The sequence below is a fragment of the Saccopteryx leptura genome, chromosome 3 (genome assembly GCF_036850995.1).
Source record: "Saccopteryx leptura isolate mSacLep1 chromosome 3, mSacLep1_pri_phased_curated, whole genome shotgun sequence".
NCBI lineage: Eukaryota > Metazoa > Chordata > Mammalia > Chiroptera > Emballonuridae > Saccopteryx > Saccopteryx leptura.
The window spans coordinates 55,099,735-55,112,956 of NC_089505.1; the positions used below are offsets into that span (position 1 = coordinate 55,099,735).

At 44.4% G+C, this 13,222-nt stretch overlaps 1 protein-coding gene across 1 annotated transcript in view; it reads left to right on the forward strand.

The window, feature by feature from the left end:
* The first annotated feature begins 899 nt into the window (after positions 1-899).
* The window catches only part of SCML4 (Scm polycomb group protein like 4), a 115,059-nt gene continuing 102,736 nt past the window's right edge, over positions 900-13,222 (forward strand). The window contains exon 1 of the mRNA XM_066373537.1: positions 900-1,050. The gene's annotated coding sequence lies outside the window, so the exon portion shown is untranslated. The remainder of the gene's footprint in view (positions 1,051-13,222) is intronic.

Sequence of the window (13,222 nt, forward strand, 5' to 3'; positions counted from 1 at the left end):
TGGGCAGTAGGGGGCCTTGTTCCACCTTACAAAAAACAGGAGAAGGAAAGTTCCTTTTCTCGTATGAACCGGTTTGCCAGAGAGCACCACGGAGCACGGAGGATGGAGAGCAGCCCTCTTCCTGTGTCAGGAGCGTTGCACCCGTGCGGGCCTGGCCATGTTCGTGGGTCTAGAAACACGTCTGCAGTTATGCACACAGATATGGAGCCCAAGTCAATGGGCTGTTTTAACGAACTGACCACATGTGTTGTATGCAGCTGTTGAGTCACACTGTATGCCTATGGTACGTTCACCTGTGTGGGCACAATCCTTTGGCAGACGCACAGTCTCTCTTGAACAATGGTGACATTAGAATATTTCTTTTTGCTTTATTTGTCCAAAGTCAAAAACATTTACTGCTTCAGCTCACCAGTATCTAGTGAGCCCTGTGCTGGCTCACACTGCTGCAGGACTGGGACAAAGAGATGATGTTACAGTCTGGTTTCTATGGCAACAGAGGAGGGGTAATGAAAACCGAAATGTTGGAAACACCCCTTCTGACAATTGTGACATAATTCAGTTTATTACAAGGACGTAACTACCAAAGAAGCAGAAGTGTCATTACCTTGCAGCTCATGTCGGCAAAAAGCTACGCTGCCCATTTCTTAGTCAGGCTGCTAAGAGGCAGGAAACATGAAACACACGCGCGCACACACACGCACACACACACACACGCTTCGTTTTCTGCATGTAAAATGTGTGTGTTCTTTAAAAGCCAGTGGTTGGCTGGTTTTCCGGACATGATGTGGTTGAAGCTGTCATCGTAATGGAAATTCATTGCTGTAGCTATGGTAAATCGAGTTTTCTGCCTGTGCTGAATGCATTAGTCTAATGAGATGTTTGCAGCCGGAGAGCAGAGCTGCTGGAGACTAACTGGGAGCTACTAACACACGGGAGGAAGATTAGCTTTTGCAACATTTGGTTTGCATGTACCGAAAGTCTTCTGTCTTCTGAGTCAACAATCCTGGCTTGGTAAAGAACCTGATCAGGGCTCTGGTGAGCAAGCTATAGGTAAGGGAGACACACCATCGGAGGGTGTGCCGTGAACACGGATCCATCTCTTGCTACTGTCAGCATGACAGGTTACCTGGTTCAGTTTTTCTGGGTTGCATGCCTTTTTCTATGGAACTGTGTGAATGTTGTGTACTAAAACCACTGAAGGCAGCAGGTAAACTTTAGTTCCTTCTAATCAAAATACAATGTTTGATTTCTTAATCAGCTCTCAGAGGGGAAGATGTAGTATAGAATTCTATAGTTTATAAATTTTGTTTATATATATACATGTTCACAACTCTTTAACTCCGCATTTAAATATGTAGAAAGTTGTCTCCCCCCACCCAAACATAAACTTAAATAACTGCTTAGCTTTTTTTAATGATGATTTTGCTTTGCTTTTTTTTTTTTATTTAAAAAAATTCAGTATGTCCTGGGATAAAAATATGTACCTAAAATTTAATTTTTAAAATCGATGTGTTGTGAATATGCAAGAGTGTTTTCTTTTAACTGAATTATATTATTTTGTATACTACATGGAATATTTTCATGTCTTTGTGCTGGTGTTCCCTAATTTTCCACAATAGATGAGAATACTGTTTACTGCTAGTTGCTGGTGCTGGTTAGTTTTAGGGAAAAAAACCCAGGAGACTATGGAGTGTCAGAAGCAGTTCTCCCAAATTCAAAAACCCAGAGTTACCTCCTTCCCAGGTGGGGCACTGCGGGACTAGAAACCCAATCCCACAAGTCGCTCCTAGTGGCACAAGCCTCCCTCTCCAGGTGCTTGCTGAGCAGGAGGGGACCGTGGATGAAAGAGCCGTGCGGCTTCATGTAAGTCATTTGACTGATAGTTGAGTACTAAGTCCAAGTTCTTCCCACCAGCGGTAGGAGCAAAGGTGGGTGGTTCCTGGTGTCTCTATGTATCTGTGGCACTCAGAGGGTTAGACAAGTAGCAGCTTTTTGAGAAAGTGGCTTTTTGGTTCGTCTCAGACACTGTGGCTTGGGAAAGAAACCCAGCTGCTTCAGAATGGAGATGTTGCTTGTTTACTCTGTTTTTCTTCCTTTTCAACCAGAGGAACCATTTTTAAAGAATGAGTGACATAGTTGTTTTTTTCCCAAGATTTTTTTTCCTTTTCTCTCTCTCTCTCTCTCTTTTTTTTTTTTTAAAAAAAAACACAACACAATATTTGGAGTTAAAGCATAAAAATAACTAAAGAAAATTACAGTGTGGCAAAGTAAACTATCTGGGGACAAGGTACTTGCGTGGAGCACTTTGTTGTTGTTGCCTGGTAGCACTAGGCTGAAAAAGAAAGGCAGGTATTTGAGCAGAAGCAGCTGGGCGAAGACCACCTAGAAAAGCAGGAGTGATCGTGGGGACTCAAGATGTTAATATGGAGCTGTCAGGTGTAGGGAAGTTGTTTGGTTGCTTTAAAATCTTTACCTTTGAAAACTTATTTGTGACAGATATTTTTTAAAAATAGGAATGTGTTTTCTTTAGCTCTTTAAATGGCCTGTGGATGGACCCTAATATTTTGGTAAATTTATCTGCCTTCTTGATTTGTGGAATTATAAGAAAAGAGGAAATCCCACAAAAAACCAGTTCTTCTATGTTCCACATGTTCACATTTCTTTTCTGCACCACTAAAATTACTTCTATTTTGCTGTAAAAAGGGGGAGAAAGTAAATGAACGATAATAGAAAACAGTGAGAGAAACAAGAATACGCTGCCTTCCGTCATTTATTCACTTTTGGTGGTGTGTTTTGCAGGCAAGTGAAACCAGCAGAAGCAGTTTCACTTTCTGGTCCCCGGCTTCGGGGGAGGGGGGCGGGGGCCACAGGGCTCCCCTCCCGCAGAGCATTGGGTAGGACAGGCAGACCAGCTGCTCAAAACAGAGCCAACGGAAGGACTGTCGCCTTGCTTTAGGAACTTCTTAAATTGAAAATTCGAAAGAGCAATGACATTTTAAAATGTTAAATAATGTTTAGTATAAAAATTCAAGCAAAGCCTCAAAATGCAAGGATAGAAATTGCTTAAGTTTTAAATGTCAAATGATGTGAAAATCAGATTGCTTTCAAGCTCTCCTAAAGTGATGGCTTTTATTTTTTTTAATCTCAGTTTTGGATCTCAAATACTTCAACAAGTTCAAAGAACACATGGCTGAAGTTCCCTTAAATCAAAATAAGGAATGCTCAGAGAGAAACAACCTTTTTGAACACTTGGGGAGTTAGATTTTAGAGTGTTTTGCAGGTTTGTTTAGTTTGCATGTTGGGAGGACACATCACACAGCCATACTCTCACCTTTAACAGAGTGGAGCCAGCTTTGGGTGTGGGCAGAGGTGGGGGCCTCAGCTGGGAACTGGCTCCCCTGGGGCCCGAGGCAGAGCTCCGCAGACTCCAGTCCTCCCCAGCCTGTGCCTCTGGAAGCCTCAGCACCACACTCACGCCAGGTGGCCCGGTGGTGCTTTCTGCAATCCATGAGTCCTGAAGAAAGCAGGCGACACTGCCTTTGTAGATAAAACTCCAGTTTTATCCTTACCGCTTCTCTTTGCCCAGCCTCCTGGTTTTATTTGGGGATGGTGTGGGAGAGAAGGGAACAAGATGAGGAAAGACTCTCTTCCCATCTAATTATCAAAGAGCATGAAATCTGGTCTAACGTTTTGGAGATGAAGTTTGTGAAAGCCATCCTATTTGCAGTGAGCACATGTACGATTTCATTTTGACACTTCTAAGAATGAGTTTTGATTAAGTGCTTCATTGGACATCTTCTTAATGCTGTGATTTCCCAAAAGGTTAGTTTGAGCTTTACATGTTTTTAACATATTTGTTGCCTTCAAAGGCAGACAAGTGAGGAGAGACCAGGGGATTAAAAACAGCCTCTGGGAGAAAACTCAAATAGTTTGGTACATATATAATGTAATAGGAGCCACCAGTGTGTCTAGTAAATTACTCTAAATTTTAATTAATGAGTTAAAAAAGCCACACCATAAGCTTTTAAAAATTAACCTTTTATCAATAAGGCGATAATTAACTTGCTCTGGAATTAGCAATTCTCTCAGTCCTGGACAGTATGCAGCCTCGTAAGTTCTCTGGAATGCTGCCAATTTTAAACAATTGGTCTTTTGGCAAACTTACTGGATTTTTATTCAAACATCTATTGTGACATTTTTCCAATGTGGTTTAAACACACCATTAGGATCACCTAGATCATGGTAGAATTTCTGAGTTTGACAGAGTGCCTCAAATGTTTGGATGCATTTATATCTGCTGCCTTCTCTTTCTTTATTTTCCTTTTCTACCCCACAGCCCGTACCTTTGCATGTGTAAGAGTGCCACACTCTAGTCTCTGCTGGAATCTCCGCTCTAAGCTGCTGTGGCAAATCCTGCATTTGTTGATACACGTATACCAAGTTCCAGGGCTTTGGTTGCAAGAACACGAGGTCCTAAGTAGTTTTTGTAGTTGATGCATTCACCTCCATTTCAGTTCTGGCAAATGTTGATTCCTTAATATTTCTGCAAACTCTCACCCTCTCACAGTGGTTCGTCAGATGTCAAGCTTGAGTTGAGACTTGAAGCAGAGGCGCTGCAGGCAGAAGGGCCGTTTCAGACACATGACTGTCTGAAGTCTGGCTTATTCTGACCTACACATACTAATGTCTGGAGAGGTACAGGAGCATTGGGCATTTTGGTGCAACCTGCTCCACCATGAACCATCTCAGACTCTCTCTCTCTCTCTCTCTCTCTCTCTCTCATTCTGTCTTCAGGGCTGCCTGTCACTCACTGGTGGGTGGCATTCAGGGACACCCTGATAAGGGATGCTGCTAACTGGCCACAGTGCACAGCGTCTGCAAGGCAAGTGGTGATGGGTACAAATCACAATTCAGAAGCCAGGCCTCTCTCTTCTCCCTCTGGGTTTTCAAATTTTAGCGTTGGTGGGTTCCCGCTTCTCTCAGCCAAGAGACCTGGCTGGGCTGGGCTGCTGGTGGCAGAGCTTCCTGCTGGGTTAAGCCGGCAGTTCCGACAGCTAAGAACATCCCTGCCTTCAGGAGGATGGGACAGAGATGAGCAGCCCGCAGGATTTGTGCATTCTGAAATAAATAAAAAATTTTCAATCAGAAGAGGCACTTCGCCACCACCGAGGAGATAAAACACCTCTTGCTTTTTGCAATGATTACTTTGTGGAGTACTGTTTTAGAACAGAAAGGAATTTCTTTTCCCTGTGGCAGTTCTCACTTCATATTAAGCTAAAAAGTCATTCCACTGAGCCTATGTGACACCCTGGAGTAAAGGGAATGTATTCTGAGATCCACATCGCGGCTCCCCAGGGGTTGCTGTTGTTACTGTTTGACCAGTTGTGTTTCACAGAGAATCTGGTGGCACAGAACCATGTGAGCTCTTCACCCTCCCACCAACCCAGACACCTTCTACCTACCTTTCTGTTAGTGGGAGGCAGACATGCACTTCTTTTTGGCAGCTGCATTTACGGACTGGGTGAATGGCACGTGGTCCCAGTGTTGCTGGTTTTCAGGAACGGCTGTGCTCCCCTTTGAGTTCAGGGTGAGGCCACTACTCTCCAGCCAGTGGTGCCAGCCCTTTGAGGACAGGGCTGGGCTGGAGAGTAGTGGCCTCACCTTCTTCATACGGCATATGATACAGAAGCCCCGGAGTGGCGTTGGCTGTTTGGAGAAAATTAACGTGCCAGGGAGAAACAGTGTCAATGGTGTGCTTTGAAAGGTGGTGATGTCCAGTTAGCCCTGTGATGAGGACTCAACTTTTGGGAGCTGAATATTTGTTAACAAAAAGACTTTGCCCCTTTTCTCTTTCTGTGCTGATCGTCACCCAGCAAGAGCTCTCATTCTTTCAAAACAAAATGTATGATTTGGAAGTAATCCTAAAGATTACTTTTAAGGCAGCCTTTTATGAAGATGGGTACTAAACTTGGAAACAAATACTGAGCTGGGCAGAGCAATGAATTACCCCGGTTAGGTCCCAGTCCAGCCAGGAGAAAATGGCACTGAACAAGGAGGTGCTGGGATAACACCGAGAAGAGAGAGTGTTCCATCTCCCTTCTGAATGAGGACTTGACCAGTACCCTCCCTCCTGTACCCTGGTCTAGTTCAGAAAGGATTCAGCAATAGCCACCAGTTGCCCATGGCTGTCACCTTATAGTCTTTATTTTTTTTTAAGAACCTTATAGCAGCGGTTCTCAACCTATATTTCTGATGGCTTTAGGCGACCCCTGTGTTTTGGTCGTTCAACCCCTGCTGGGGTCGCAACCCACAGGTTGAGAACCGCTGCCTTATAGTCTTTATGGGTCATTTTCTTTTGGATTGAAGGAAAGATTTTTTTTTTTTTTGTCCACAAGTCATCCCAGGACATCATTTGTTCTGTTGGGAAAACCTCAGTCGAACACCAAGGAATCAGTTTTTTCCTGGTGTCTGGAGCCAGGCCCTCTTGTCAGACTGATGTTAACACTCACAGTGGTCGGTGGTTGAGGGTCTGTGTTGGATGTAGCCTTCGAGGCTCTGTGCAGCTGGCCTCCAGGAGTTCAATCCTGTTTGGAGGGAAACAGTGGCCTTGGGGAATGAGGAAACTGAAGATAAAACACAGGTGAAAGCTAATTCTGGGGCATTCAGATATTTTGTTTTGAAGACAGGATCTAGAGGTTGTGTAAGTTAAACAATTCTTTTGGGCCTAACCATTTCTAAGCTGTTATGAGCCAATAGGAATTATTCTCATTCTTTATGCCCTTCCAAAAAAAGAGGCTGACTTTTTTTCCTTCACAATCTTTCAGGACTTAGTTCCCTCACTATTGGGAAATTGTGGTGATATCAGACTTAATCAAATAATTACTAATTAAGATATGCTGTTCATCCTAAAGTCTATAACTCAAAAATGTCATTGAACTCATTGACCAGTAAAGAACTCCTGTGGGAATAGATTTCTGTCTTTATTCAGCTCTCAGAAACCTGTGGTTATTAGTTCATGCCGTTGTCATTGTTGCTTGTGCTAAGGAGTTTGCCATGAGATTTGGGGGTCAATCCAATCATCTGTGTATTTCTCCTTATATTAGGAACTCTCTCTTTCAGATGTCAAAAGATCCTCAAGCATGTTTGATTATGTCACTTTAACAGCTCACTTGCAAAAATGCTTCAAGTGGAAAGCTGTAGATAGCTTTATATTTTGGTGCACAAATTACAAACAAAACATAAAGACAGTGAAAACCCTGTCTTGTTCTAATGTCTGAAGTCACTACCCACAGTGTGAAAATACAGCTCTTGTTTCACATGTTTGTAGCATAATTAATATTAAATACTTAACATAAATAATGAGGACAAATGGCCTGTTGGGATTATTTTGGTGCCTATGTGGAAATGATTAATTAGTTCCACAGTGAGAAGCTATACAACTGTGTTGCCTTAATGAGACAGGGTGAGTATAAACTTGGCAGGAAATTGAGTTAGAAACTCAAGTTGGTGTGTGACATATGTGACAATGTATGGGGCCAGGTGATATGTGGTGGTAGAGAGGACTGGTCTCTCCTTTCTGTTGCGCTTCCTTTTACTTAGAAGTTGTTTACCAAGAACCCAGTAAATAACAGAACTAACAGTTCTCCAATAGCAGAGTAAGGAGAAAGGGCATTCAGAAAAGTTTGTCTTGCACACGTTTGCTCGGGATCAGCCAAAGCGCTGCTAAGGCCAAGCACTGAAAAATCGGGCTCTTATCAATTGGCTTGAAGCCAGAGTAATGTGGAATAAGCTGGAAGTATATATATATTTAATGATATATATTTAAATGACATATTATATATATTTAAGCATAATATATATAAGTATAATATATATGTCTCTCTCTCTATATATGTATATGTATATACTTCTGGGCACAGGTTAGGTCACTGTTTTCATGACTATATTTGGCGTTTTCATGCCTGAAGAAAAAAAAATTTCTTGTGATTAAAGACCTAGCTGGTCCTTGTAGATTTCAAACAGTGGACAGTGTGAGTCACATGACTTTCTGGACAAAGCCAAGCAAACGCAGGGCACACATTTGCCAACATTTTTTGTGCTCTGCTTGTGTACTTGGTAGCTTATCAGTTCGCAGGGTTTTCTTTCTCACCCCTGAGAATACAGACTTAGGACAGGGCAGGAGACTTTACAGTAAGACCATGTAGCCACGCGAGTCCCAGGCTGTTTTCCAGCAGCCCAACCTCTGGGGAAGCCAGGAGGTTAAAATACCAGCCAAAACAATGAGCTTGAAGCTAAAATGTTTGACATTTGAAGGGAAGAGTTAAAAGCAAAAACCTATACTGAGAAATGGTCTCTAAGTGAGCCCCAGATTTGTAGGTTGAATGGGTTTTGAAGGCGCTCTCCCAGGGCAAGCCTCAGATTCCTCTCCAGAGCCTTTGAAGGATGCAGACAGCCCGCCTCCATCCCCAAGAGGCTGCCCTTCCATTGTTGAAGGCTCCAAATGTTAGGAGGCAATCTGTCCCTCCAGAACTTCCCGCAGTTTCCTCCTCCAGTAACTTCTCCCTCCTCTGAACTTCTGTTCATGGAGCTGCACAGACTAAGTATAAATGGAGCAGCATGGATTCCAAGTGGCAAAAGGCACTTTAAAGGCCACCAGTGTGACCCAGGGAGACTCTGGTGGCCCCTGAGCCTCTCCGCACCTCCTCTCCTCCCTGGGGTGGCACTCCTGTCAGTCTCCACTGCTGAGGTTCAGTGTCTGGAATGTGGCAAGTGTTTCATAGATATTTGTCGAATGAATGAATGCATGAATGATGAAATGAACAACAACGTCAGCACAGGTAGAAACAGTGGTAAGAGCGTGCATACTCTTTGTTGTTACCCCTACTTTATTAGGTCACAGGATATACTACTTCAGAGATTGTTGGGAAGGTTACTTGGGAGAATGTCTATAAATTTTAGAGGGAACGGTCTGTGCAAAGGAGCTCTGTAAACTGTAGAGTGCTGTATAGTGATAATAAATACATGTTCCCATTCATGGAGCACCATACGCTCAGGGAAGCTGAGGGAAGCACTAAATGGGCTTTATGTATTTATCAGATTTAATCCATACAGGAAGTCGGTATAAGATGGGCTCTTTTTATTTCCATTGCACAGTTAGACTGAGGCTACGTGGAACAACTTGTCCAGGGTCACGTGGCCGTAGAAAGTCACCGAGTCCTTTCTTCAGTTTTGAAAAGCCAGTGGGGTCTCTGTGTCTTCTCACCTGCGAGGGCTGAAGAGAAAGAGCTCTTTCAGACCCCAGCACCAGCTGCTCGGCTCGGCCACACTGGGCTCTTCCCAGCGCCAGCAGGTTCCAGAAAGGAAATGATTCCCTGGTGTTTCCATTTGGAAAGACATTTTTGATCCACAGCAAACTTCTTTTACAGAAGTAGCCTCTTGCTCCTGTTAGATTCAATCGTCATTTTTATTACAAATGTTTTTTCTTTAACTCTCTGTTTACAACCTGAAGTGAAATTCACAGATACTATATAACCCGCTCCCAACCATCATGTAAGAAAAATCAGTGTGATCTTATAACTGAACTATAACTGCATGGGCCCCACCCACGTTAGGGAGGGCAATCTGCTTTGCTCAGTCGGTCGATTCAGATGTTAACCTCATCCAGACACCATCCCAGGCACCCTCAGAATACTGTGTGACCCAATACCTGGACACTCTGTGGTCCTGTCAAGATGCCACATAAAATTAACCATCATAGGCGGTGTCCAGACAGATATGACAAAGGTTGTATCCAAGGATCTGAGTTTGGTAAGTGCTCCTTTGAGCCGTAGGCTGTCTCTGTCACTGGTCTGAGGGTTTGGAGTGGAAACTCTAGGTGGTACTGCTCAGTTCATGGGGACTGTGATCCTCTGAGTACTTCCCATAATTTCTCCTGAGAAACTTGTCCTTCAACTTTCAGAGCAGCTTTTAGAGAATGTCCTGTTGGTGACTCTAGTTCTGGGGAAGGTTGAACCCCTTTCAGAGTTCCAGCTGCCCTCACTGGCGTGGTGTTCCCCAGCATCCCACAGCTGGCCGCGTGTTTCCTGTTAGTGCCATGGGCTGCCCACAGCTCTGCAGCTGCACTTTAGGGTCCTTGCTGGCTCCCGCACAGGACTATATGTCACAGCAAGCTTGGTCCTCTAGTGAGAAAACGTCTGACCTGGAAGTCAGGGTCCTTAGACACCCCGTTTTGATAATGTTAAGTCTGGCTCAGTGGTGACAAGGAGCTCAGCTGTGATGTATACAACATGACATCACAGGAGCTATGATAGGTCCATGTCTTATGGCCGCAAAGGCAGTTGGACATTTTCATGTCCCCCTCTGGACCCTGCTTATTTAGATGATGTTGTGTGGCACCATCAATTTCATTTACGCGCCGTCTGCTCTGTGAATTTGTGTCCAAACTGCCCCCCAGAAGCAGGATAACAACAGTTTTATCTTGAGAACAACAGTTTTATCTTTTTGGCCTCTTTGACCTGAAGTGTCATTGGAGGACAGAAAATCAGTGATGGGCGCCTCAGTGGGATTGAAGAAGACACACGTTTTGCTCTGGCTGATGGCTCTTGATTGGGGCAGTTTACACAGAGTGCTGCAAACCAGCGCAGATACTTGTGCTCTGACCCTCTCCTCAGCTGGCAGAGAGAGGTAGGGGCCTCAACCCGGTAACGGATGAGTCACGCAGGACTACAGAGGAGTAGGGCTAGGCTGCTTCAGAAGTCATACAAAAAAGAAGCACAAAATGTAATAAAACAAAGCAAGTTCATAAGACAAGTTGTATTTTTTTTATTACATATTTACAGGACCAAAACACCAGTGATCTGCTTCCTGTGCTAGAGGAGAAAATGTGTCCATAGTGCCTGCACTCATTTGCTGGGGCTGCCATTAGAAAATGCGAGAGGCGGGATGGCTTACATGGGGAAATTTTCTAACAGTTCTGGAGGCTGGGAGTCCAAGCTGTCTGGTTTTTCCTGAGGCCTCTCTCCTCGGCTTGTGAGCAGTTACCTGGCTGGGTCCTTGCGTGGCCTTTCCTCTGTATGCTCCCTTCCTTGGTCTCTCCCTCTTCTTGGAAGGATTCCTGTTAGATCAGGGCCCCACCCCTATGACCTCATTCAACCTTAATTGCCTCTATGAAGCCCCTATCTCCAAATACAGTCACATCAGTGGTTAAACCTTCAACATATGAATTCTGGGATACACAATGTAGTGCATAGCTTGTGTGCTTATCTTAAGACTTCATCTGACAGCTTTCAGCTATCAAGGGTAAATGTGCCTCATACTGGTCTGTTATGACTTAGCAGACACCTACACTTCTTTGGATTTTAGGTTAGTCACATTTCTGCTGTACCCACTCCACATGGCCAAGGAATGTACTTCACAAAGGTTCCAACTCTCAAGGCAGAGGAGGTGATCGATATCGCCAAATCCTTTTATTTTATTTATTTATTTTTTTTACAAGGACAGAGAGAGAGAGTCAAAGAGAGGGGTAGATAGGGACAGACAGACAGGAACGGAGAGAGATGAGAAGCATCAATCATCAGTTTTTCGTGGCGACACCTTAGTTGTTCATTGATTGCTTTCTCATATGTGCCTTGACTGCGGGCCTTCAGCAGACTGAGTAACCCCTTGCTCGAGCCAGCGACCTTGGGTCCAAGCTGGTGAGCTTTTTGCCTAAGCCAGATGAGCACGGGCTCAAGCTGGCGACCTCGGGGTCTCAAACCTGGGTCCTTTTGCATCGCAGTCCGACGCTCTATCCACTGCGCCACTGCCTGGTCAGGCGATATCGCCAAATCCTTTTAATTAGTGACTGAAATTGTGCAAGTTCACGAAGTCCATAAAATGATGAAACTCAACAAGGAGTGTTGTACCTGTAGAATTAATTTAGACCCCAGCGCTATGCTTCCTGACATGCGCAGGGAGCTATGCTCCCTCTGCGCATGACCTCTCCCAGTGGGATCCCCGCCCCCCAGTGCTCAAGGACCTCTCAGATGCTTTGTGCAGCAGTTGGGAAGGGGAAGTATTGATGATATAGATTCTATTTGAGTGAAACTTAATCTTATTTTTATCCTTTAATTAGATTTTCTTGAATTTTTCAAGCTGGAATTTTCCTCTAATTCTTGAGAGACTAACCTGTTGAAAATGAACAATAATTATTGTGACCTGAATTTTGTAACTGATGTTCCAATGCATTGTGTTGTTTCTCCATGAGGTGGTTAACACACTTCCCTGCGAGGAGACCGAGTTACTGTAAGTTAAACGTCGTGCTTCAGGATCAGTGACAGGGTTAGAACAAAACCCGTGCATTCTTGAACCTTAGACTGAAGCCATTGTCGATTAGCCTGTGAAGTTTTCCTAGAATCTCCAGTTTGAGGATGGGTGATATGTGGTGCTTGAGCATGAAGTTTGAAAATATGTTGCTTTTAACATATAATTCAAACACTCTCCTTACTCATATCTGATGATGTGATTGAGTCTGACTCCGGCTTCTCAGTTTTGGTTGACGTCACAGGCACTGATAAAGAGCACAGAACGGCCACCTTGGCTCTCCAGTGGTTTTCTTGGGGGCTTTCTGGTGGCTTTCTTTACCCACGTATGACCTAATGCCCCCTGACTGAAAATTTCCAGTGGATTCTGGGTCCCGAAATGGCAAGCAATGTAAGGAAGGCCCCAGTGAGAGGCACGAGAGCAAGTGCCCTTGGCTTTGGGTTCCTCACGGGGTAATAATGGCATCGAGGTTGTGTGTGAGCCGCCAGGGCAGAGGCTCATGCCCCAAGGCCCTGCCTGATCAGCCTAGGGATGGGCCAGGCTTGTAAACTGCCCCTTCCCCCAGCCACGTGAGCCTGGGGCCTGCCACAGAAAGGAGCTCCCTAGATTTTCTGGATGGATGAAGAACATATGGACAGAAATGGGGGTGGGTGATTATGTGAGGGGGTTATGTACCCAAAGACTTGTGTGGCTAGCTCCCCGAGTTCCAGGTTGAAATTTCAACCATTTAAATGGACATCTCCACCTACACATTCCACACCCTAAACTCAACACTCCCCAAATCAGACTCATCACATCTTCTTGTTCTGCTTTATTCTGTTTTCTGAAAACCAAGTCCTAATCATGCTACTTCCAAAAGAGTTTCCTGCATTTCCCTTCCTTCTCCCTTCCCCGTTGCCCTTGTGCAGGCCGTCGTTTGCAC